A 21,887-nucleotide genomic window follows, 5' to 3' on the forward strand; every position below is an offset into this window, starting at 1 on the left:
ATGCGAATTTTGACGAAAACGTTGTATAGTAAGTATTGATTGTAGTTGCTACATTTGTAAAATTAATATTTTGTATTTAATATAATGTATAATAAATTTAGTGCCTGGTCAGGCCGCAATCATGGACGGAGAAACTTTGCGCAATTTATAAAGAGAATTCGTTTTTAATGTGAGAGGGACTCGCCCATTTCACATCAATTTTTATTGAATTATTGTAATACACTATGTTTCGGGTATGAATATATGTTAGAATATATTATAAATCATAATGCTTAAAGGTACATATCAACTACTAATAAAAAGACAGTGATTATAAGCAAATTTTCTTGTAATAAGGCAAAATCTTGTAACAAAAGAATATGCTCTTGTAATTTGATCATATGCTTCTTTGGTAAAATTCTTTCTTATTTCAAGGATTTTCTTGTTACAAAAAGATTTTTATTCAAAGCTATTTCTTTATCTAGGAAAAAACAACCTTTTCGTGGCATATAAAATAATTTTTATAAAATTCTTCTGCTAGAAAAGGAATCCTTTTGCATCAAAAAGAAAAACTCTTAATTACAAGAAAAGTTTTATGTCAGTGTTGAACAAAATATCTTAGGTCAACAGGAATCCTCTTATTGAAGAAGGACTTTCTTTCAGTGCTGTTTATTAAACCGATTTTGAAGTATACTAAAAAAAGTTATTATAATAAAAAGATTCCTTTTACTTTAAGAGGATTCAATCTCGAATATATAATATAAACAGAATGTAATCCTCTTGTAACAAGACAAATCTTCTTATTACAAGATGTTAGACAATTTTTCCAGTGCGTGTATTCATTTTATTATCTCATACCCATAAAAAGTAGGAAAAAAATAAGAGATAAATATGAAAAAAGAATAACAAGAAGAAGTAGATGGAAGAAGTTTTGTAAAATATTAGTTGAATGGAAAGTAAATATCGCTTTTAGAAAATAAAGCGAAAGAAAGGTATTTTTTAAAATAACTTTTTAGACAATGTTATTTTTTAATTGATTCTCCATAGTTTCCATTTTAGTCCATAGTTTAGTCCATAAACACGTGGAATCAATTTTGTGATATAGAATCACTATATAGTGACTTATATCTCATATACACGCACAGGTCTTATGAAAGATATTTTATGTTTGGGCCTTACATGAGGGCTGTTGCAATGATTATTTAATAAGTTTATCAGCAATATTTTGAGGAAAATAAAGCTTTTTCTTGAAAATAACAAAGTTAATCTTATTAAGCCAGAATGGATAGCTCTTGTACAGTCGATACACAACAACTATATAGGTATATGTAATTCCAATGGCGAATGAATGTCCAGACGTAGCGATGCCCTAATGTACGTGGAATAATGTTTCGACGTTGTCAAATATCGCAGACAACCAAAAGCTCATGTTGCTATTTTATTGAAGTGCAATGCTTGCACAAGATTGCTTTCAACATGTTTAAAGCAACAGAATCTTAGATTTTCCTTTAAAAACTTTTAGTGAAACGGTTTCGTGCTTACGACCTTTAATTATTCATTTAATTTTAACTAGAATTTTGTATTATTTATTTGAATATTTAGAGATCAAATTAGTTAACTTTGTAAAAATGTTTATAAACAGTTAATATATAGCTAAAGAAAAAACTGCTTTAGTAGCATCATCTAAAACTGTGTTGTAACACAAATTACCGCAAAATACTATGTCGCGCACGAGAGTGATCGCAGACGTTGTCATTAAGAAAATTAAGTCGGAAAGCGATTTTCAGAAAAGGAAAAGCTTGAAATTTTAGTCCAATGTGTAGTTACACATAAATCACTGCATAAGTTTACCTTGGACTGACTGACTGATAGTGATAACAAATAATTGCGCAATGTGAAATGGAGATTCTCACAATCAAAGCTTCATCGACTAGTCACTAGATGGTTTCGCCTCGGGCTCTACATTACAAATTCACACTCGCAAGCGGTAGAAAAGTATTTTGATTAGTATATAAGAGAATATTTTAAAACTCGATTACAAATATATGAGCGAGTGAAAGCAAACTAGTGTGCAGATACGATTGTGTTATATGTGAGGGAATAGAAAAAGTTTAAAGAGGTCGAAAATATAAAACTTTCGCAATACCTAGTTAATTCAAAAAATAAGTTTGTTGACATAAAAGAAAGAGTATTATGGAATCTATATACAACGAGTATCTTGATTCAACATATGAACGTCGGTCAGTCCATTTCAGCGGAGATTCTGTTATTGAATCAACTATATTATTTTTTCAGATGAAGAAACATTGATACAACAGCAGTTTTCACCTATAAACTTGAACTTATAAGCATCTCCTTAAAAAAATTAATTTCGTTAGGCGTTGCAGAAACGGTTGAAAAATTGAATGCTATTGACTAAACAAGTCATTAGTTTCTTTAGATAAATAACAAAAATTACACCATTTTTTTACATAACAAACACTACAGTGCTATATAGAGGATCTTAATATCCTAAATATATTTAATAAAATGTGATTCTGCATACTTTTGGCAAGACGATTTTACACAAGACAGGTAAATTTTGAAGTTTATCAAAGGGCCAAATTCAATCAGGCAAATATCGCATATTATTTATGATTAGGTGAAGCTAAAATTTAATTATAATTGGTGAGAGTGTATTATATACGAAGATAGAGCAAGCGTGCCAAAAATGAGTAAAAGCGGAGAAAGATCGAGTCGCGTGCAATCGTAAAAGAAGGATAGGTAGGATGGATGTAGTTTGGCCAGAACGATTGTGCGCGTGGCGGATGAATCGTTAGTAGGGCCCTCAGGTGCAGCCTGAGCTAATGCTGATCTAGCGAGTGGTATAATTCAGATGCAAGCCTTCGCCCGTTAGACTCTGACAATGATTTAGTAGGCATCGTGGCCGATACACTCAAAGCGACGCTGCAGCTGATGCATCGTCCGGCCTGTGCTTCTGAGAGTCAAGCCTGCTCACAAACGCGCGTTAGATTGGCTACTATCTCGCGGCCCTTTTACGAGTCACAATAGTTGCGCCATATAAGGATGAGAGCTTAAACGCTAAACGCGCCCAGTCAATCGATTCGCAGGCTCTAGGTACGGGTATACGAGTAATAGCTATTGCACGACGGCTTGGCTCGGCGCGGCGCGACGAGCGTGAAAGTCTTGGCAAGAGCGTTCGCGGCGTGCACAAGTGCCAACACACTTGGGCTCGGACTCGGGCTCGGAGCGCGCAATTAACACGAGTAGAAACGACGACAAGTGCAACTACGAGACTGTAATTATGAGTAAGCTCCGAATGAAGCACGAAGAAAGCTGACGAGAGCGGCAACGACCAGCAGACTTGCTTGCTTGTGTCATCATTGAAAATTGCACTAGGCAGTAAAGTTTGATGCACGCAAATCTACCCAACAAAATATATTGAACTAAAAAGGCATCGCAAGGAAAAGCTCGCGCTAGTTTGCCCTGTTTTTTTCTGAAATGAAATGTAAATGTGGAAAAAAATAGGATAGACATGGATGCAGCGCGAGCGCAGAACGAAAAGGGGTCGCCGAGGTTGAGCGACTGAATTGGTAAGAGCGAGAGAGAAAACTGGGCTTGCATAAGCAAGCCAGGAGCGAACAGTACGAGGGTTGGTGTTCACACCTGACGGATGGATAGATGAATGGCTGGCTAGCTGGCTGGCTGGATGGATAGATGGATGATTGTTGGAAGTCGCGTGCTGCGGCTGACACACGCGGCGGCAGTGGTGGCGGCGCAACGGCCGGCATTCTTGCATCGTCAATGGCTCGTACGTGCGAACAAGCTCGCACAACCAAGATTAATGCTCGCTTACGAGCTGTCCGCTTGTTTAGCCTCAAATCTGCGCCAGAGCCGATCATCTTCTCGTTCCCACCCACAAACTGACGTCGACGCATTTTACGCAGGATAACCTGATTTACCTGCCGTCTCCAACTAACCAGGCGGCGATGGCACAGCGCGACGCCACGCAGCGACTCAGATGCCGCCATCCGTTTTCTTTACTACGTGCTTGGCTTCACGCCAAATCCAACAGCGCATGTGAAAAGCTGCCCTTGACAAGCTCTGCTCAGCTTTTACAAATACTCAGCCGACGAATTTTCATTATCATCTATTAAGGACCTTGCCCTGGAATGCTGTAGCGAACTAGATTATCGTCATAAAGTCAAATATCGTCAATTCAAAGGCATTACTGAACAGATAAATTGTATGCCAATACATTCAGAATCGCTGTTTCAGCAGTTAAAACATGAGAAAAAGTAATACAAAGAAGTATATCACATAAAAGCACGATTTACATCTTGACATCATTGCCGCCAGACATTTCTAATGAATATTTTAGTGATAAACATTATTATGTGTGCCTAAACTTTCAGCATTATTTTATAAACTTTTGTCTTTTGTTGCTAATAATTTTGAGACTGTCAAAGCCCATGTTGAACATATCATTTTCAACTTTGTTTTTTGCAGTATATAGCATTATAAGCTGTATTGAACACCATAAATTTACATTCAGAACACTTTTAACTTTCATATTCTCAAGTTTGAAACTCTATTATAATCTTGAAAACTAGGGAAATGTCCTTAATCTCAAAGACTTATATCATTTTGTAGACTCAACTACTCGGACAAAACAGACATATTCAGTAAAACGTACGCTGATGCGCCTGTTCGACAAAAAAGCTTTACACGCGAGCATATACTAATGTATTCACCTCGAGTACACGCTAAACAACCTCGAAGCATGCGAAAGTTGCAAAAAATACGCATGGAATAGAGAAATCGCAGATAATCAATATTCCGCGAGTGTAGGACCTACGAATCAGCAAGTAATCGATTCAATCATTCGGCGTGCAGACAATTTTGAACGGTTTTATTGTACACACAAATTATTGTGCATTGACGCCGTATTATTGTGCCCAACAACTTGTGCGCATAATAAAACCGTGCACAATTGTCCGTAATTGTTACTGCAAACAAGCTGTACGAACACGACTGTTAATAAGCAATACTGAATATTATAAGTAATTAAATTGTTGATATGTAAACCAGCTTTGCATATAAGTACATATTGTGAGAATTCCCTTTGAACATAATGTTTTTGTAATACTTTTTTCACTTCTTAAAACATAATTAAAAACATTGACAACGTGATAAGTAACTTACCAATAAAGAGAATAAAATACTTTCTTTACGCGCGGTACGGAAAAAGCTAACAGCTACAATCGAAAATGCTTATACCCTAGTTTTTAATAAGAGAGAGATTAAGGAATATTTAAGAGAAGATTTTAATGACTGTCAGTAGATTGAAACTTTGATTCAAAGGATTTTAATTAGCTTCCCTTGTGCATTGACGTAACTATTTTAACGAATTTTCAATTATCATATTTAATGAATTTTAACTTCTGAATATGTATTTAGAAGCGCGTTTGCAGCACACTTGCTTTGTGTATTAAAATTTAGAGTGGAACTATGTAGAATTGTTGCTATGAAGCAGCATAAAAGCTAACTTGATTCACTGTATTGAGGGTAAAAACATTTAATCTCGAGGTTTACGTAAAAATAATTATAGTATCTTTGATCAATCATTCAGCCGTATATGTTATTATTCAATGCAAAGATACTTTTACAATGCATGCGTTATGCACAAAGCTCGTCGACGAAAGTAGCTTTTTGATTATGTACGTTTATTTTGCCTTTCTTTCTGTCCGTGTCTTTCAATATCTACGTTCTTTTATGCTTTTAGAACAGCATCATAATTGACTACGTTTTGAAGGCTGTAGTAGATCAAGTATGTTATCTAGACCCGGAGCCCTTTTAATGAACAAATTATGGAACTACATTTGGTATTGAAAAAGAAGATTCCTCAATCATTTTCAGCCTTTAGAAAACTAATTTATGGCATTTTTCCACGTTTTGATCTCTTACTTAGCCGAAATTGAATATTTTTTAACGATCATTTTTCGGATATATTTCTAAGAAAATTTCCTAACAAATACGCATCTTTGCAATTTTTCCAAATTTCTGCATCTCGCTAAAACCCTTGTTCGGACGAAAAAATGCACTTTTTTCGATTTCTGTTCTGACAAGCAATTTTTTTTACATTATTCCTATTCTAACGGGTCTTAAGTGTTGAAAATTGGAGAAATTTCTTTTTCGCATGGTTAATTTGATTCAATAGTTAGTTTTTATATTCAAATCCAGATCATCATACTTACTTGGACATGAATTTTATCCATAAAAAAAATTAAATATTCATAAGCTAAAAAAATCGTTTAACTATTTTTCATAGGTGAAGTATATGCGTAATAAATTGATAGTTGAGTTAAATCTGTACTTTAATGGCTTTTGAAAGTTGGGTCCAAAGCTAACCTTCTCTCGTTTAATAGCTTGTCATTAAGCATCCAACTACTGTTTTAATACCTGGTGAAATTGCAACAGAAATTTTGATGAGAAGTATTTGCGGGAGATGTTATGTGTCAACTTTGATAGTTTTAATAAACTTAACTAGTATTCTATTTCATAAAATGACGAATCAAACTATAGCCCACAAATGACATGAAAAGACAAAAAACAATTAAAAGTTTAATTAAATAAAGAACTCACTTTGCCGTTATTCTGAACAATCCAATTGACGCATGGCAGTAATGTATTCTCAATTCAACTTGATACTGCAATACAATAAAAAAATAAAACGTTTTATTACAAAAATTACAATAAATACATTTATTTAAAAGTTTATTTTATAACACTGATAAGAGGTCATAATAATAGGAAGTTGGAGGACACTTGCAGCACACATATACGTATTTCTAGCTAGACCAAAACAGAGGAGCATAAAGCAGCGATTCGAAATACAATACGGTCAGGTACCTGCCGAGCGTTCGGACTGACTGTGTCTCACAATCAGTTGTTCAACAGAATAGCAAAAGTTATTCTCGAGCTAACACCGTGAAAAGGCATTTAGCTAGATTTTTAATAACTGCATGGCCAGCAATATGCTGTAGAGTATGCTCATAAATGTTTGTTCGAGCTTCCTATTATGATCCGCAGATCCGCTGATATAACGTAGATGGAGGCAAGCAGAGAGGTAGAGAGAACGCGCTGAAAGACCCGATGTACGCTGCAAACTCGCGCAAGTCAAACTATCAGAACAGCTTGTCCGTCATTATCAAAGTCAATATATACGTCGATCGATTTATAGTGATGAGTAGAGAAGGAGATTACGAAACTGGTATTGCGTATTAGCAGCAAGGGCAAGCGATAATGAGGAGAGCGAGGGCGAGCGCTTAATTTTCTGGTCCATCTCGTTATACACATTTCACACTCAACTTGGGAGCAGCTGTAGTTTACAGATCGTCAATAGAGCATTGTTAAGAACGCCCGGTTTCCAGTGATAAATCGCAACCAATAGTCCGATGAGTCTCTGCGGGCTTTATATCCATTTCAAATTGCTTTGTGGCTCCTCCTCGTAGACTACCACGACTTTTTTCATTTTCTACGACTGTCCTCGACATCACGTCAAGCACCCTTCCCCCCTCGCGCCCTCATTGTGATGGATTGCCTCTTGAGAATTGCTTTCGCCACCGCGTTTTCTCCAACATCGAAACTACTTATTCTCTAAGCTGACCAACAACTTTCTCATAGATGAACGATATATACACCACGAGCTTAAAACTCCATCGACAAATACACAAGCTTCTACATTTTCCTCCCGCAATCGTATGCTCGAGTCGTGGTATAATGAGTACCCGAGAAAAAAAACGGTCGTATCTTTACTGGATTTGCATCTTTACGATCTTTTTCCTGCTTTGGCGAAGCGCAAAGTTACTGAGTGTGCCTGAAATCGATAAGATATGGTAGGAAAGTTTGTCGCTGTATTCGCTGCAACTTTTTCCATTTAAAGTGCTGTCTGATTGCCTGTTTTTTGAGGCTTAGTACAAAAAACCTAACTATTTTTCATATTTTATATAAGCAGAAGATAATAATGCATCATAACTATTAACATCCGGCTGCCTAATGAGAGTTAAACTAGATCTAAATTACGTTATGGAAGCATATTTTGAAGAACTTAATGTATCTCGCGTTGTGTCAGCACCAACGCCACCGCTAGTTTTTAAGTCTCCTATATCATTAGTTGCTCGTTTGTTTTAAGCGAAATATTAAACTTTATTTAGCGGTGTCATTCATTACTCATTTTTTTATCTATAGTTGTGCAACTAGATATATTATATGCTTTGAATGCAATCCTTACATAACTATATCAGCTTTGATAGTTTTGACATCAAAGATTTTTCAAGCGATTTGAACAATACTTATACAAACGTGTACGTGACATTTAACACGAAAAATAATTATTTAATCAATTTAAACGTTCTGTCCCTGTGCTTATAAATTAAAAAATGTTCATGTAATAATTCATTATTATTATAAAATAAAGCTCCTGCTCTTAATACATTTCCAGTGAATTTATCATCAAATGACAGAATGTAGCTAAGCCTTAATATTTTTAGTATTACGACAGAAACAAAGTATGAAAGACACAAAATGAGAAAGATTTCATGTATTTGCTGCTTTGATTCGCATCAGCGATAGCCATTGTTCCATTTAAGATAAAACAGTGAGTCTGAATTCTCTTTTCTACTGTCCCGTCCGTCGCTCTAGTAGGATTTCAACCTCAAGCGCCACTTACCAAAGATTTCGTCCTTCATCACTCTATAAAAAGAGTATTATGAAGACGAGAAAAAGACAAGTTGCGCTTGCCCTGAGTGTAATTCAACTTAGCGGATTACGTTTTTCGTTCTTCCTTTGAAATACGAAATATAGAGTGTCTTTATCTGTTGAAAGAAACACTGAATGTCATGAGCATTGTTAAACTATGATTTTTCAAAAATCATTAAGTTTTTCAATGACTGATCTCAGCGAACAGTTTCCGTTTATAATTTGAAAGAATCACTGTAATAAAAAGGAAGTTGCAGTAAAAATTATTACAAAACACAGTAACCGTCAGATAGGCAAGTCATTATAAATTTATCAAAACTTTATTATTTCTATGTATATAGCCACAATAACTTTTATATAACGATATGAAAATTTTATTATAACAAATAATAAAAATTATAATGTTATAATAATTATTATTATACTTAATAATATATTTTAGAATGCCGTAAAAAATATTTTGTTTTGAACAATTTTTACATTGAAATTTAGCAAAAACTACTTCAGTCGCGTTAAAGTCCCTAGCACTAGCAACTGTACATTTGTATAGGGACCACAGATGGCGTTTTGATTAATTCTTACAAATGGCAGAATAAGTATTTAACTAGTATATATATATATATATATATATATATCAAAATGTGTGCGGTTATAGGATTAATAGGCGAACTAATCTCTTATAAAAAAGTAAGCCTGAGAAAACGAAAGCAGTTTATTCGTGATCTAATTGGCTGAAAGATAGTTACGTGAGCAGCTGTTATGTGATAATGTGAGATGTTGTGTACACTTATGAAAGATTACTGCAGATTTTCGTAGATGGTTTGAAAAGTGTTTAGCATAGATGTCATGAATTAATATGATGTCCACGTAGTGAGCATTCCTCATTAGGAAATACGGGTTGAGACGTGTTCGGTTTTCCCCAACACGTGTCGCTCAGACGCCATGCTCATCGCCAAGCAATAGTTCACTAATGAGTGTGGCCCTACAACCATCAGAACAAAAAATATTCCTTTCTAATTCCTAACCAAAAAATGAAGGAGGAGTGACTTAAACTTCGCTTCAGCGGCGCGAGAGAGGAAAAGAAAAGCAGTTCATGCGTCTGCCGATGTCGCAAAATCCGCTTCGTGAAGAGGTCTCATGTCGGCTCAAGTTGTGAGAGATGACGCCGGCGTCATAGCGATACGAATACCGGTTCTGAAACTGCGTGTCCACGCTGCGAGGTTGACACAGTCCGACCCAAGCGTCTTTCGGGGATCAGTTCTGGTGCGCCCTTTCACACCATCGCTACGGCACCTATGAGTCGGCGACCTGCGAGAGCTCTCTGCGGTCGAACAACGGTAATTGTAACGTGCGATTAATCCTACGAGCCTACTAGTTTTAGTTTAGCCTAGATTAAGCACCGCTACCCTCTGTATGTGGTTTGAGACGACTTTTTCCCCATTTGCGACTGGGTACATATTTTATGCAGTTTTAAATCACGACTCATTGTTAAAAGTAATTTGGTTACCTTACAGCCCCCTCCCCCTTTTTTTTTCTTTCCTTACGCAGACAACCGTCCCTGTATCGAACTCCTACTCACACTTAACAACCAAAATTGCATTTTATTAAATTAACTGTTCGTATGAATTGATTACTTTAACTTCAAAATAAGAACTAACGATACATTTCGATAGATATATTAATTGAACTGTACTTCATATGAAAGTTTAGCTTTAAATAATCAAAGTAAGCAATAAAAAATATAAATCGATAAATTATCACGATAAAATATTGTACAGTGATTTAAACTTTAGTAAGTTACGTAAAATATTATACAATTTTTTAAAAATGCACTTATTATAACTGTGAACGTGTACCGAAATATGTTATTTACATCGTGAAGAATATGTTTATAGAAAACTGTGATGTTTTTACAACCTATATTATCTTTTGTAACGTATTTTTAAGATCTTTGAATGATGATTTTTCAATGCAGAACATCGAATAATAAAAGTTTTTAATTTCATTGATAATATTTTTTTAATTGTGAGTATCAACATAACTCTATACATATTTATTAACCAGTAAACAATATAATCAGCTATATTTCATATCAAATCAAGGGAATACTTAATGCATATTTGAGTTTGCCAATAAAAGTTTTGATCTATATTTGTGCATTAAAATGAATGCAAAAAATAGATGTAAAAGACAAGCACACTAAACGCGTTTGATACTAGTAAATAGATAAAAGGCGCAATGTATATGTGCATAGGCAATAACGATAATGTATTAATACATTTTAATTTCCAGATTCTTGTGGCAGATCAAATGAAATATAACATTTTAATTTAGTTTCCCGAAATAATAGAAAATTGCTATGATATATAGCAAAAGTTACCGTTATATTCTCCTATATTCTATTTATAGTATATATATTAATTCGTATGAATTCTAATAAATTTTGCTCAAGATAAAATATTCAATATGTTAGAAAACTTTTACAATTTTTACATAGTATATCCCACGATGATGAATATTGATATAATATTAATTCTCTCAATATAATAGTTTCACAAGAACAAGATAAAATCAAATGAAATAATCATGAGATTAATTTTCAAATCTGTTCAACAATGAATGTTGATCTTTATTAGTGCCGTCGTGCAATGGTGCCCTTTCCAGCAGAGATCTCTTCAAGAATGAATAAAAACAACTCTTTAGAAATAAAAATTGTGGTCGAGTGACTATACTGAACGCAGAAAAATGCATGCCTATGCATGAGCGTGATCATCTTCGCAAGGACAAAGACTGCTGACCCATCCCAGCGTACACACAGCTGCTGCATTGCGCCTGCAGAATTTCATCTAGTTGAGTGGCTCGCTTCCTCTATGGTTACTGAATTTTTAAGTACTCAGATCGTTGTAGCTTTCCTATATACTTCGATCAACATTGCCATTGTTATTTATAGCTGGATGCGAAAGCGAAATCATTCGGCTATATGATACTTTTATACAAAATTAGCAATATGTAACAATACGGTCTCTAAACTGCAACGCAATAAAGTAGAAAAATTTAGGTATTGCAGATATTTCCAATCATACACAAGTCAACAGTTTTCAAGGAGACGGCAGTAAAGTTATACTCTACATATATGTAAGAAAACATTATGATAAAATTAATGAGAACATTATAGAAAATGAACGAATTCTATATAGAATATGGCGTGTACAAAATCGATTAAGGATGTTATTTTGTCACTTATATAGAAAATTGGCGTGATTTTCTTTTTATTTAAATGCCATTAAAAATTACTGTTACGCTATATATAGGTGTAATCAAACTTAACAGCTTTTGGTTGTAAAGAAACGTTTTGAGTTGGTTTTCTTAGTAAGATTCTGCAGCGCCTTAGCAAAAACAACATTTCGAAGGAAATCTCGAGGTAGGGAAGTAGAAAAAAAAATGAAAATCTGTCGACTTGAGTATTGAAATGTATGCTACGTGTATAGCTTTTGACGGTGAATCTATTAAATTCTAACGAGTTAAAATGAAAAGGAAAAGTAGCTGATTAAAAATTTTTGACGATGAAAAACGCTATAAATGCATTGAAAGAGTAATTAGGAGAATGAAAAAATGTGCGTTTTTAAGCATATTAGGACTGTAATTATAATGCTAATGAGGTGTAGAATATGCGATAAGACGCTATGTAAGAATAGAAAGAAATAAACGACTAAAAGGTATGCTGAGGGCTACAGTGTGAATATAAGTGTAGTGCAGATTATAACGAGATCGATGTGTATAAGCAGTGCAGTTGGGGTTGGTAATTCGGTACGATCAAAGGCTTTCAGACACGATGGAAGGAGGAAGTCAGAGAGGAGGTGGAGGGGTTGGCTAGATCATCCGTCGACGAGTGCTGCTGACCTAAATCGGAAACGTAGGCATTGGTCGGGGCAAGCCTGTGCAGTGTCTAGCAGCAGGAACAGTCGAGTGGCGCGCACAATCTATGCAAATGTGCCAACTACACGCGCTCGCGCACTCCGTATAGCATCGCTGCCGCTCTGCTCTCCACATGAATTTGGCGAGCGCAGATTCATCGCCTTCATATCCCAACATAATAGATAGCTGTACTTCACTTCAGCAGCTCGCGCGCACACCTCACGGAACTCTACTCTCTCCTCTCGTGTCAGGCTATTTTTCACTACTTGACTACGTCCACAACTGACTTTTATATTGCAGTCCAACAGATTTTTATCCTTTTCTCTAGCACTTTTTACGCCGCCGGCTATCGAGTAAATTTATATCGGTAAGCTACAATTAGTTTGTAACTGAAACTCGCAAAGGCAATTCCATTGTTCTTCATTTCTCACACGCAATAACTACATTTTTCATTTTTTCAATATTTACTTTGGTTTGAACTAGAATTTGATTCGTCAGTTTTTATAACATCATGCGATCATACATTTCTGAACCCTTGCGCATTTCATTTTTCTCTTCGATGAATACAGAATCTTATTATTGTTACAAAAATGTAATTGCAAGAGATAAGTAAGAGATATGCAATATAGCATCATATATCTAATGTAGTTTATAACAATGAGTCTGCACGAATATGGATGTTTCGTAATGCAACGAAATTTTTGATAATTATCATTGAATATTTATAATTGCATTTAGCAAACGAATTCTGGCTGTAAATATTCTTATTAATTACGTATGATTGTCGCTGAAAGTATCCACGTTTCATTCGGTTAGTTGGTGGAATCGTTGGCACAATAAACAAAATCGTGGGAAATGCAAAAATACGCAAAAACTCGGAATAAAATTGGAGTAATCGCTAAAGTTTGTGAAAAAACCGGATACATGACAAACTGAAGAACAGCAACAGTATGAAGCAGCAGGTCGCAACAGGGGATACATGTAAAGCACATTAGAGTGGCTCCACCGAGGTGTTTATACGTTTGGAGGAAGAAGGAGCAACGAAGATCTCTCTCTCTCTCTCTCTCTCTCTCACACATACACAAACACGCACGAACACGCAGCCTCGAATGCCCGAAATTTAGGCTAGCGAATAGCAGACGGAGCTGCAGAGAAGCGAGAAGGTGAGAGGACGAGCATCTAATTTGGATTGTTTCGAGACAGCGGAAGGCAGGAGGGAGAGGCGATGCGCGCATTCCCAGCCGGAACAGCACACGAGCGAGGAAACAATATTGCCACCCTTGCGTAATTAAACGGGCCCCCCGTGCGAACTGGCTGCTAGGACAAAGCACGGTGCCGAAAAGCAATTCATTCTGATCAACCGACGTTTTGTTTATTGCACTTTTCTTTGGCAATCTCGCGCGTGCATGTCCATTTTCTCGTTTTATTTTTTGGCGCGCATCAACGGTATCCATCGTTATTAATCATTCACTCGTTAAACGTACGTAATGGCTGAGCGTATTCTCTACTCGATTGACCTATCTAGCAAAAAGCCCGCGTAATTGCCAACTTCATTTGCAGCTGTATTTATCACGCGTGCTTTTTCAAAATGCCGATCAAGCAGTCTTCATGCTTGGATTTTAATAAAATAGGAAGAAAATGAAAAGTCCCTTTGTCAGGTAGATGCCGCCGTTTGCTATCTGTTTAAGTTTACTTATTACCTCTTCAAACCAAATTTCGTCAATTTCAGCAGTAGTTAGAGTGTACGTGGTAATCTCGTGAATGCTCTTTTTGTCAAAAGAAAATTACTCTGACGCAAAGTGTACGAGATATTGTTTGAAGCACTAACGAACATACAAAGTACTTCTCAATCAATGTCGTTTATTTTCTACAAACACGCGCAAGCGCCAACACACAAATATATTTTTCATTTGTGCCGCAATTTTCTTTAAAAGTTTCCCATATAGCCCGGTTTTTCTTTTCGTCCAGCCTAGTTTCTTATCTTTGGACTTGGTTCTTTCAACTCATTCGGCCACTCGACTGCGCATCTTTTTCTCTCTTTGTCTACTCGAGCGCGCGCCTTTACTCGCTATTTTTGGCGTGCGCCGTCTCATTTTTTTTCGGCACGGGCGCGCCCAATTGTTTCTCTCGAGAAAAAAGCGCCTTTATAATGCTGTTTGTCTACGGCGCTACGACCTGCAGTCGGCGCACCTGAAAGGAGCAAAAGATAGAGGAAAATAAACACGGTGAAAAAGGCAAAAGGCGAGAACAAGATGTGACTGTAAGGTTTTGAATGTGCTCTATATGTTAACCGATTCAGACAATACTGAGCCGAGTGCGCAGGATTATAGAGAGTTGCCCGAGCTCCTATTTTTTATTATCCTATTACTTCATATAATTATTCCACTGAAAGGGACATTCCGTAATTATCCGCCTTTTCCTTTCCTTCTCTTTCAATTACGCTCTCTGAATTTTTCGCTGATCCAACTCACCGTCATTCGAAATTAGTTAGCTGCCTAACTTTTCCTATACGTTTTATTTTATTGTAGCTTATTTGACATCACTGGATAAAATCCGGGCTTCAAAAGCCTTTTCCAGTTTTTTTTAAATATTTTTATTGAATTCACTTGGGTGCCGCAACGGTTTTTTTGATTAAAAAATTATAAAGAAATCGTGAATATCAAATAAACTATAACATATGAAATAATTATTATTAGGAAGAAATGAGCGTAAATCATAAAATAATTCTGTGATTTAACAATTTCCGTACTTTTTCATCGTAAATATTTTTACTGCGATTTTTCATTAGAATTTAAAATAATTAAACATTGATAAAGCCATAATTATCATTCAACACAGTTTAATGGATATGCGAAGACTCTCCATCAAGTTCCTTCAAACTAATTTTACAAACTTTATTTACATATTCAAAATCGTAGTGTAGTTCACTGAGTAGGAGAAAATTTTAAAGATGAAACATTTTTTGAATATTCATCGATAAAATAGTTTTGCTGTAATAGTATTTCGTACGATTAACATTAAATTATTTAGATAATGTACATGTACCTCACAATGCCTTGTCTAGATATAGCCTTTCAGTGAGTATCGTTTTAACTTTAAGCATCAAATAACTTTTGTGATAACTTTAAAATGGAGAAGGTTCTATATTTAACCTCAATATTTTAATTTATGTTTGGACATCTGTGGAACGGTTTAACTAGTTTCAATAGGAGTAGATTCATTTTAAAGGATATGCTTCCGAGATGGTCTCATTGCATTAGTGACTTAATTGAAATACAGCTTTACGAGTGATTGCCAAAAAATTTTTAAGTAGGTTTTTTATTTTTTAAATTTGCCTGTTTCTACTATTCTTAATAATCAAAAGCGAATAGCATTATCGCGTAAACGTAATCTTGGTGCGTATTTTTCATATCGAACATGTGTTGCTTGCATTTATTGTCTTAAAGTGTTAATGTGTGGAGCTGGCATAACGCCACTCGGTCAGATTTTTGGATTTACGCATGCCCGATAGGGACACGGGCATAGCGCGCCGACGTTATATCTGCACTGTGACAGTTTCAACGGATAAATCGTTCTTGAGCAGGGAATGCGTTTTCTCGGTGCCCTACCAGAAAGTACTATTGTTAGTTTGAATGCTTGTTTTTCGCGGATTGCTGATCTAAATTAACTCGTGTTATGATTGACTGTGAAATTTTTTCTGTGAATTGCTCTTGTTATCATCAGTTGCAGTGGTTCGGGTCATAACGTAGAAGCAGTCTAATGCCAGAAGGATTTGACACCGTTGTACGTTGGATATTTGTGATGGCGAAAGTCGATCTTTTTCAATTACAGTGCTCTGGCAGTGCGCGCTTACTAACGAGGACTCGAGTTCGCTCTTTAAGATAATGAGACACGAATAACATTTTTGCGCGCGATTACTTTTTTTCTTCGGCTGTCCTTTGGGCTATATTATCTTCAAGCTACCAAAGAGGCAAGTAAATATCCTTGCAGACAACGAAATTGCATTTATTCGTGCTCGCAGCAAGTTTAATTGCTAAAGCAGGACCGGAAATGAGTTTAATAAAGCACGTAAAAATGCAAACATTTGATACTTGCAATAAATATTTCAAATGTACGTGCAGGCTAGCGCTCTTTGTGCAGAATTTGAGCTTTAGCAGAGCGACGGCGCAAATTAAAGGCTGAATAGATGTAAATGAAAAAAACAGAAGATAAAAGGGAGTTGTATCGGCAGAGCAAGAGTGCCGAGCGTAAAAGTGAGAAATGAACAGGCGACGGGAAGGCAAAAGACTTGTTGTGACCAAGTTGTAGAAAGTGTGAATAATGAGAAGTCGAAAGGGCTGGAGGCAATGGCACGAGCCGCTCGATAAGAAGCACTCGTTGCCGTAGATGTGACAAAAGTAAAGAGTAAAAAAAGGGAGAATAAAAAGAGCGAACCGAAAACGTGCGGTGCGGGGAAGCGAGGAGCGCCAGCTGCGAGAGTCGAAACAAAGGCTAAAAATCAGGCGAACAACAGACATACCGATGTGGAAGAAAGGCCGCGACCAAGCAATAATCGAAGTTCAAATGCTGGCCACACGTTTCGGTGCCAGAGCCAGCTGCGAACGTGCCTTCGCCAAAGCAAGCCTGTTCGTGGGCAGCTCTCGCCCTTTCCTCTTTCCTCTCTCTTCCTCTCTCCGTTCTAGGGAATGCGAGACGGAAAATTGAGCTCACCAAGGGCTGTGTGTTTTGGGTGGCACGACGACCTTTTCCCTCTGGACGCTTCCAATTATGAGCTTTTGCAGTGTAAAAGCGCTTCTATTTTCGTTAATGGACAAACGGTGATCGGCTTTGCGCAGCCCGATAAAATCTAACAGCGGAAACAAAATGCAATCGCGAGGCGAGCGCGCACGGCAACCGGCACGCCGTTCACCCGCTCAAAATATATCGGTAACGTTTTCAATCTGTACGGTGCAGCAGCTATGGTTCGCGCGCAAATCGGCTGCTCCATGAGCTCGCTCGACTCTTGCACATAATTTAGTCGTCTATTGGATTGATCCCGCGCACCGGTTGAGCGTCGCGAACTGTAGAGGCTGGCTGCCAGTAGCACCGGTGCCAAGATTGATTATCGCAGTTCGACGCTCCCCAGAGTGGTTTCTTGGCCGAGCTGCTTCGCTGGCGGCGGCCGGCGATGGCTCAATTTACGCGCCATTACCATTAGCCGATGTCCAGCTGATGTATACCGCGAGACGCCTTGGGCGCCTTCAAGTAAATCTAATTAACAAGTGCACTTACACCGACGAATTCGTCGCGATATTGATCTACTTAGCGCACAGCGCAACCCCCGTCCCTATCTCCAGTTCAACGCTTTTCCTCGACGTCATTATGGATCTCATCGACGAGTGTCGTTTACACGTTGGTGACTATTCCATTGCGGATTTTCTCACCGACATCGTTCGCTGACAACGGACAGTCTGGTTGATGAATTTTTCGTAATCTCGCTTTTTCCATCGAAGAATATCAATCGATATATCGACTGCGAGCCATGCCCTTACGTGGAATCGAAGCTACCTCAGCTCGAAACAAGCAACCAAACTCGCAGTGTCGAATTAGCGATTGTTGGCGTGGAAACTCGGTGAAATATGGCGCATAATTAGCAAGATTATTTCAAGACATCTTATGCTATGCTATAACTCAACGATAGTGTAAGTTATGTAACAATTACTATAGCTTGCTGGACAATCCAATTCAGCAAGCTAGCAAGTAAGACATGCTCTAGCGGCGGAGGTGCTATATAACGGTTATTTTGTTGTTAAACAAAAGCTTGATATTGTAAAATAGTGGCTTGTTGTAGCAAGGAAGAAGCGTTTTACGAGCCGGATCATTAATTTTCACTAGAGCTTTGGCTCTCTGGCCACGCAACGCGCTTCTTCTCAGTCCTTAGCAACGTATAAGAGAGCATGAGCGGTGTCCGCTGTGTCCGAGACTCGGGCTGTGCTATTACCTGGAGTTAAAAATGAAATTCTCTATGTGGCTGCGCAAAACAAACTGCAGGCAAGCATCGGCGTGGGGGCCCTTCAGGTATGCGAGGAAATTTGATTCTCGAGGCAACTGGGACAGAATAGGCGTCACGAAATACGGCGAACAACGTAGAAACAGTCGAGATGAAATCTCCTGTTCAGTTGCTGCACGCGCGCATTTTTCTCCATTCTCCGGAAAATAGTGAGGCCACACGACGCAACGTTATAGCACCAGCACAAATCTTTACTACTGCCGCATACATTTTGTCCTGACCTACCTAACACCCACATTCAACTCAACTTCCAAGCTTCCTTCAAACGGATTGTGTGCGCGCGTTACCTCGAGCTAACTTACATTTTTTCTTGCCGACCGATATTTTAATCATTTTTAAATTACGACTCTGGCTTCGTATAATAATAACAACGACAACAACAATAACAATAATAATAATAATAACAATAACAATAATAATAATAATAATTATAATTATAATAATAGTGATAACAATTGCAATAATAATAATAACAACAACAATAATAATAATAAACAATTAAATCTTTTTCTGGCAAATTTAGCTATTTGCATAGAAACTCTACAGTAACACTCTAATTTCCTACGACTGGAATGTTCCGTGCTAGCATCGGTTATGTCCAAGTTTCGGTTTAATGTGGTCCAACTTCGCGTGTGGACTGATTAAATTTTAAATTAGCTCTCACGTGTATCTGAAACCAAATCGTATCAATCTACAAATTACAAACAACAAAAATCTCATATTACAAATTCAGATCGAGGGAATCATCGATTTTCTATAATTACATTCAAAATAAGCATGCTTAATTCAACGAAAGAATTGCAATTGAGTAAGGATTACAGAATATTATAAATGATAGTATTTGATTTCATATCTGAAATCATTGCAATTCATTGCAAAAATACTTAGTTTCTTTTTATTCCTATTAAAAACAAATTTTGTACGATTCTATAAAAATTGTACTTTCTACAATGGATTCTATTAAATAGTTGCTGAGATATTCTTATTAGCTTACTAACAAAGTACGCAACTTTCTTTGCTAAAGGTATTTAGTTTCAAGAGAACTCAATATCTTCGTGAAAATGTCAATTTTTATATTTTGTTATCAGAAAATACAAAAATTAATTTTGCACACCATATTTTCAATTAAAAAAACTAAATGCTTTTTTCGTCATTAACAAATAGATTTAAGACTTACTTATACATTGTTTAAACTTATGACTTGTAATTCCGATAGCTGGGTTTGAAACGAATATTTAAAAGAATTTCATTTAAATTGCAATTATGGTCATTGTAATGATAAAAAAACAAATCCAACAACATTTGATAGTGGAAAAGTTAAAATGTTTTTTATATTTTGTTGCATTAAAAAAATTAGATGTATTATATTTATAATGAGGCTATAAGCTCGGAGAGCCAGCCACTGTGGTGGTGGTACTTAGCCAACCCTCTTGGGAGCGCTCGAAAAAATTGGATTCGCGCGTTCAAACTCAATGCACACAGAAAAATTGAGTTATTTTTTTTAGTGCGCTGATTCATTTTTTTCATTTGTTTTGGATTCGTTTTGTATAAAAATATTTGTTATAGTATCTTTGAAGTTATAATCATTACAAATAAATTGAATGAATCTACTTATTTTTAAATTTACTGGATTCTTAATAATAAATGCTATGAACAAAATAATATTCCTGGCCGCGATAATGGCTAGGGAAAGTATGTTGAAGATCTGCCACTACCAATCACTACATCTGAAAACTTTGATGACGCATGTTTCATTTTTAATTTCTTGCATAACTAATTTTAATAATATGCATCAAAATAGTTAGTGATACTCATTTTTAATATAATTACATAGTTTAAGCAAAAACATGCATTAAAAATAGTTTTTTATATAATTTATCATTACTGATTTAGGTTAAATGATCGAAATACAAATCAGCACTTTTTTTCTTTTGTCATCTTATCTTACTTCCAGATTGTCATCTTCCGTGGTCACGAATATCATGAATAGGTTTAAGACAATGAAATATATAGATAAATTAACCAATTGTTTGAAAAACAGACTGCAAGTAAAAATTATTTTACTTTGACCGGTCAAATATTTGTGAATATAAAGTAAGCGTATAGAAATTTCATAGAAATTTCATATGAAAATGTTATTATGAAGAGATGAAATAATGAGATTTTATCATAACAATTTATAATATCAATAGTATTGGAACAAACACAGTGTGGCTAAAACTGAAGCATCGTGCATCACGCACGCCTCACGCGACAAATAATGTTAGTAGTACAAAATTGGCCACGAGGGAGAGTTAACTTCGGTTGTCAATTCACGCCGTCTATAGCTTACAACATGCAATACCATTCTGTAGAGGGTCAGAATACTTTCTATTATTTACAAGCAAAATTTATATGAAATTATTACGGTGCAATTTAACTGAAGATATGATTGATATCTATCAAAAGTATGAAATAAATATATTACTTTTATAAGAACAGAGCTTTTATTTTTAAGAAGCGTTCAGTTTGACAATTGGAACAAGAGTGGATTAATAAAATCAACGCACTTAATCAAAATACTAGCGAACAAATAAAACACGTAAAGTTCTAAATAAAACGTATACAATAATATTTCATTAAGTCTATCTTTCACATGGGATAATCACATAATAAAATAAATTGCGATCTATTCGCTGAATCAACAATAATATATTTAAGAATATGTTCGACAATTCCATTTTTTTTATTTATCATTATATTAAAATGTAGATTTTTATAAAATAATTTCACTCCACTGATAAGTTGATTAATTTGATATGATTGTATCTCTCTTCTAAATAGTGTTTATGTTAATCTTATAGATTAATCATATTTGCATTTATAAAACTAAAAAATATAATATTAACATAACTTAAAAAAAATTTTTTCCGAATTCTGTTAAACATTTTTTATAAATAAAACTTCACAAAGTTTTAATCGAAAAGTGTATCCGTATGTCAATTTTCTAAATAAATATGATTTCTGTACAATTTTAAAGTAAGTGAAAAATAGAATAATGAGATAATTTCAAAATAGTATCTAGGCTATAGGGATTAGCGGTAGCCTACTCGCATGTGAGTGCTAGTTTTGAGTTAAGTGTGAAGAGTAGGTGGATAAGAGAAGTTTCATTCACTATATCAGGATCATATAAAATTAGATCATA

General features: G+C 35.9%; 1 protein-coding gene across 5 annotated transcripts in view; it reads right to left on the reverse strand.

The window, feature by feature from the left end:
• Positions 1-21,887, reverse strand: part of LOC131663155 (uncharacterized) — a 243,505-nt gene that overhangs the window by 51,738 nt on the left and 169,880 nt on the right. For 4 of the 5 annotated variants that reach the window (XM_058933327.1, XM_058933324.1, XM_058933325.1 and 1 more), the window contains one exon: positions 6,625-6,689. The exons of the other annotated variant lie outside the window; for it this stretch is intronic. The gene's annotated coding sequence lies outside the window, so the exon portion shown is untranslated. The remainder of the gene's footprint in view (positions 1-6,624; positions 6,690-21,887) is intronic. 5 annotated transcript variants of the gene reach the window in all.

The sequence above is a fragment of the Phymastichus coffea genome, unplaced genomic scaffold (assembly GCF_024137745.1).
Source record: "Phymastichus coffea isolate CEN01 unplaced genomic scaffold, Cenicafe_Pcof_1.1 PCOF00031, whole genome shotgun sequence".
In the NCBI taxonomy this organism is placed as follows: domain Eukaryota; kingdom Metazoa; phylum Arthropoda; class Insecta; order Hymenoptera; family Eulophidae; genus Phymastichus; species Phymastichus coffea.